General features: G+C 31.9%; 1 long non-coding RNA gene across 4 annotated transcripts; it reads left to right on the top strand.

Moving 5' to 3' along the window:
• Positions 1-2,258: 2,258 nt before the first annotated feature.
• LOC137836435 (uncharacterized) lies at positions 2,259-5,496 on the top strand. 4 transcript variants are annotated; one of them, XR_011085270.1, is made up of 8 exons: positions 2,259-2,582; positions 2,683-2,801; positions 3,946-4,083; positions 4,325-4,407; positions 4,630-4,700; positions 4,861-4,953; positions 5,038-5,139; positions 5,223-5,496. It is a non-coding gene; the product is annotated as an uncharacterized lncRNA (long non-coding RNA). The 4 variants fall into 4 exon arrangements; XR_011085272.1 differs by having other exon boundaries at positions 2,683-2,796; XR_011085269.1 differs by lacking the exon at positions 2,259-2,582 and having other exon boundaries at positions 2,600-2,801.
• Positions 5,497-6,101: the final 605 nt, after the last annotated feature.

The raw sequence follows: 6,101 nt of genomic DNA on the forward strand, positions 1-6,101 counted from the left end.
GTCTTGAAGCTAAAAATGAAATACCTGATAAAAAATGAAAAATTATCTATTAATAACAAAATTATCTATGAACTTGAGAAATTAAAGGAGAGTAACTATTCAACAATTTAAATTCTAAGAATAAAAAAAGATCAAAACTAGAATACAAGATACAATCAACATGATGTGAAATAACAATGAAGCATTGAAGGTAGGCAAAATGGTAGCCTCGGTAGAGGATAAGGAAGATAAAAATTAGCCTCTGTTTTACTCAATCCAATTAAACATTCAATCTATTTTTGAGAATTAAGTAAAGTTTTGAGATTCATGAAAGGCGTTTTACATTAGATATGTTAATAGGCCATGTCTTGTAACTGTGGCTTTCAATTTGTTTTGTTGGATAATAATAATAATTGCAGGTTTTCCTCTGGTAATACGTAGAGATATAGAAAGGTGGTTAAGGAAAGGAAAAATAAAGAATTTGAATATGGTTGGAGCGTTGTTATTTATACGTATTAGGTAGCTAATATGCATTAGTTTAGTGGGTTGATTAGTGTGAGTGACTTCTAAGGATAAGATTAATAAAAGGAAGGGTTGTTGATGATATGTGAGGAAAAACATTGGAATCTTTTGAAAATTGATTAGTTGGTCATTATAGTCTGGCAAAAGGCACAAGGTTAGGACCCATGAGCTCCAGGGAGATTTTGGGTGGCAGGGTCCTACACTCTTCTTTATATCTTTTGTCTTGTGGCTTCTATTCTGAATTATATGTATCCAATATAGTGGTTTGGTTGAGCTCTCTGACAAAGTTAAAATTCAGTTCCATGTTATCAAAATTGTACACACAGCAATAAAGGTTCCCCTCTCTTGATTACACCATCCACCGAATCTAAATAAGCATGTTACTTAGAATTCCATGGAGTGGTTTTTGCCAATGTTTCAGAAACTATTTCTATAAGTACTGGACATGCCACTGGTTTCGGTACTAGCTATCTAGGGTAGACTTTAATTTGCTAAACACAACACTGATTATAGGCACTGCAACGAGAAATTAATTGAGTCCTGATGTATACCAGCTAGCTAGGCTCATTATTTCACATGCATAACTCTCTTATTTGCTATGCAATCCTTAAATCCAACATGTTACATATTCCCTTTCATTAACAACATTATTTCTAGTTTTCCCACAAAGACATCCTAATAGTGAAAATCATTGAAAAGGCAGGGAAAACATGGAAAAAGAGGTTATACATAGCAACTGGAACAGTGATGTTCCGAGACATACCTTCAGTTGTAGTCCTAAATAGAAATCCACAATTATCACTTGAGCACGAGCTGGAAATGGAGCAGAGTTAACTACATCGAGAAATAAATAAAAAGCAAATCAACAAAATCTCCAATTACCACTAGAAGAAAAGATCTATCAAATAAAAATAATTAATATTATCATAACACTGCCAAATCAGAATCAACACGTCTTGTACCAAATCAATGAGAGAATCACTAATTATTAGCGTTTTAATACTAAAATCAAACACAAATTAATCATTGAAAATGAAACCGCAATAATCACCTACTAAAGAAACACTAATCCAAGGTTGAAATATGAGAAATAAAAACTGTAATGAAACCAATAACAAATTGAAGCGTTTGAACAATCGAGAAAATCTTTACCTCCGAAAGAACGAGAAGGACATAGATGAAGCACGGAGAACATAGTGAAACCTGAGGAAGAGGAACGGCGAGACTGAGAGAGTGACGAAGAGGAACGGCGAGACTGAGAGAGTGACGAAGAGGAACGGCGAGACTGGGAGAGTGACGAAGAGGAACGACGAGACTGAGAGAGTGACGAAGAGGAACGGCGAGAGTGAAGAGGAACGGCGAGAGTGACGAAAGAGACTGCGAGAGTGACAAAGAGGAAAGTGAAAAATTGAAAGTATATTTTGTATAAATTTAATTAAGTGTAATATTTAAAAACTTTACTAAATTAAAAAATTTAAGAGAAAATAGTAGTTTAAATTTACAAATTATAATATTTATTTATAAAATGTTACTGTTTGTTTAGTGTATAATGACATTTATATCAAAATTGTTACTAAATAATTAAAATTTATATTTATTTTATTTATAGTAACATTTATGTAAAAAAGTGTTATTATAATAATTAAAATTAATATACGGTAACATTTTAAATAAATGTTACTAGAAAAATGTTACCATAGATAGAAAATGGTGTAGTGAAAACAGTGAATACAACTGGTCCTGTCGCGACCGACCGCCGTCACCCTTTCACTGATTTTATCATAGACACTCCCCTGTCGGACAAGTGGAAGGGATTCAACAGAAATTCGGTGATGGGACGACCAATCCTGATGAGCACATGGATGCGAATACCAGTTTGTATCTATGCTTTTCCGAATCACTTGTCGCTAAGCAGAGGAAATTGTGAAATTAATCGGATCTTGTTAGTGAGACGCTGAAACTTCTGAACTAAGAGAAGAAGAGTCGATTTGAAGGATTCTACTAGCTATAGACAATGCAATTGCTTTGAGAATCAATCACCATGTCCTGTTACTTAACTGTTTTTTTTTTTTATTTGATGCGTATGTGGTTTCGTGATTTAAATTTTTACTTTTGTTATTATTTTCTCTATAACTTTGTTCCTCTTACATGTTGTGATTGTTGTTTGGTTGTACGGTGCAGGTTTTTGACTTAGATGTGAAGCCTCATGAGTTTGTACAGTATGGATCGAGTTTTCTGGAGATGTTGGCGGGCTTTGGTGATTCATGTGCCAAAGAAACTCGTGAAAGAATAAGGGTATGGTATGTTGGTTCGAGAACTAGAACATGCATTACAATTCATTCTTATGATATAAATGATTGTGTGTGATTGCTTAAGTTGTGAAGGCTCCCGTATTTGGTTTCTTTACGTTGTGCATACTTGATTTAATAAAAAGGGGAAGTTATTATAATTAGAAGAGGATTTTTATTCTATTTTTCCCTCCTCCATAAAACTGAAATAGATGAGGTATGATTGCCAAGTGGTTGGTTATGCAGTTATTTCTTTAATTTCTAAGTTAAAAATGTGATTGATTGATCATAATTGGAATTATAGTACGTACTGCACACAAATATAAAACATACCCCAGCATAAAACAGATTGCGAGGATATGAGAGAAGAGACTCCCTCCCATCCCTTTACAACATGATGTATGAACTCTTAGAAATGTTGAGTTGAATTTGGGTTTTATACGGAGATATACTTTTATTGAGTTCTCTTTGCTGGCTCACATATATTAAATTGGTATAATATGTTTTTCAATGTAGTTGGCAAGTTTCACTTGCAATACCAGAAGGCACATATGTGAAGCTACCGCATTGTTTGAAGCCTGTAGAAAAGTTCACTCTTTATTAGGTTATTGTCTGGTTTTAGCTCTGTATATGAATTGGTTAGGGTTTTTTTCTTGAGCATAGAGTATGTGGCTTCCAAATGCGCACATCCTTCATATATAGAAGGAAGATTAGGCTAGCAGTAATCTTTGGTTCCCAAATGATCATCATTCATATATAGGTCTCAGAGGATTAGGTTAGTAATAATATTTTGTGATGTTTCAGGTTTTTCCAGAAATCACAGTTACTCACTCAAATAATGAATATCAATTTTTGTGCACACGATGACCCATTGGTGCATGATTATTCTATAAATTTTAATCAAAATATACTTCTCTATAACATGTGCCCCATTTTTGTTTACAATTGGCCTTGTCAAGGCCTTTTTAGAGTGTCACTCTGATTAAACTTAATTCTTTACATAAATGGTTGTTTCTTGTACACTCAACTTGCTATTAAGTGTAAATTTGGAAAAGACTACAAAGTATTTGATTCAGCATGCAACTTTTCACAAATTGTTTTCTCAATTCTTGTTGTCCAATTGTAATATGCAATCTTTTGTGTCTGCTCTTTGCAGGGCTTTGAAATTGAGGGAGAACTACCAGAGAAAGTTACAAGTTATGAAGGCGTGTACTATAATTACTTCATCACATATACTTGAATCTGTACATCAGTGGTGTTATATTGGTGCCTAAAATGAAAATTTCTGGAGATGGTATCATGTTTATTTTAGATTTTTATTGCCTTAGATGGTAGTTGAGATTAATCATTCAGAAAAAAGTTACTACTTTACATGTGATACTACATGTTAGTTGTATATTCCATATGTACGATGTAGAAACTTGAGATGCAACAACTTTCTTAGCATTTGGGTGTTTGATAGAATGGAAAAGATTTTGATTGCTCTAATCTGTATTTCTTAGCATTCATAGAATATCTTGTTATGCTCTCTACAGGAATGGATTCTCAAGTGGCTTATGGCTTCCATCATCTACGCGATGAAAAACCTTACCTTGCAAGTGGTCCAATTTCAAATTAGGTATTAAAGCTATGGAGTTGTGTAACGTGTTTTATAAATTTCCTTCTTTCTTGCTTTAGTTTACTTAATTTGATGTTACAGTTTTTAAATGGTAATATATTCTTTCTTCTTTTTTTCTTTTTCGCAGCATGATATTTGAGATTAACATATTAGCACATTAGCACAATATGTCTCCTATAATGGATTGTGATCATTGATAAATCCTTTTCTTTCTGGTTGTAGATTATATACTAAAGTTACAGTCACACATAAGGCTGGTTTTTCACACCTTGCGTAAGTGATCCAGGTTTAAGGTAAGATATGCCAGCTAAAGCTTTTTTATTCACGTGATAAAATAGAGATCATTGGGCTTTTTTTTTTAATTACCGTCTAAATTAAAAAATGAAGGTATAATTAAAACATTGTTTACGCATTTACATTCAAAATTATTAATTTTTATATGTTGATGATTAGGAAAATGCTCTAAAAATTAAAGAGAATAGGACAAAGCAAATCATTGCTCACCCGGGTGGATCTAAGAGCATTGCAAGAAAAATAGATGAAATGGTGATAATAATACATATGTTCATGTCAAATTTATGTTTTAATCTCTCTTAGTGTGTGTCATATAATTTTTCTTCATTTTAATAGGAAAAAAAGTATGGCCACAAGGTTAGTAGAGGAGATATATGGATAGCTACACATAAGCATGCTAATGGAACATTTGTGAGTGATGAAGCGAAGAAAATTTGTGTAAGTTAAATTTCTAATAAAGTCTATAATTGTCAATAACACTTAATGTAAGTTTAATTTATTTCTTCTTGCGTTCTTTGTAGGAAAAAATTCAAGCATATGAATTAACTTCATCACCATAAAAAATCATAGCCGAAGAATGTTATTTAGTAGGAACTGTTCACTATATGATATTTCATAGGTTTTAGTTATTTGTTGGCATTGTTTTGTTTGTATGGTACATGAAGAAGGTTAACAAGGAAGAGAAAAACTGGCACTTTACTTTCTCTTGCATTTTGCAGAGTCACCTGAGAGAAAAATGGGACAAAAGTCTCTTTAAGGTGGAAGCTAGTTATATAAAAAACTTCAAGATTTTTTTGGAATTGTTCTCATTTGTTTCTTTATTATTATATTTTTCAACTTGCGTTTTTCCTAATTTTAAAATAAACATGCCTTTTTTGGAACTATAGAGATTTTCGACTGGTTTATATGATTTAAAAACAATAGTAATTTGTTCTAAGATTAAAAATAACCAAACATAGTACCATTTTGTTTTCCATTTACAAATTTAGTTAATTTAACTATTTATACCATTTACATCTTATTTAATATCACGTCTATTTTTGAGTTCATTGTAAAATGTCTACATTTGAGGTTTAAATATATAAATAGGTATATTACCAGCATTTTTCACTACGATCTCGAAATATAAATTAGAATTTTGATAGATTAAGGTCAAAAATAAATGTTTAGTTATTAAAATTTAGAAAAAAAAGTCGATTTAGTAAGAATATTGTATGTTTTTTAACAAAATACTCATGCCATGCTTGTTGGAGCATTACATTTTTTTCCACTATATTATTGAGATATTATCTAAGCAATGGGATAAGGTTTCCTTCTTACATTGATATTACGTAAGTGTACATAAGAGGTTTATTAACAACATGAGAGGAAAACCGTTGAGCTATTTTGGTTAAACATTT

Source organism: Phaseolus vulgaris, chromosome 4 (genome assembly GCF_000499845.2).
Source record: "Phaseolus vulgaris cultivar G19833 chromosome 4, P. vulgaris v2.0, whole genome shotgun sequence".
NCBI lineage: Eukaryota > Viridiplantae > Streptophyta > Magnoliopsida > Fabales > Fabaceae > Phaseolus > Phaseolus vulgaris.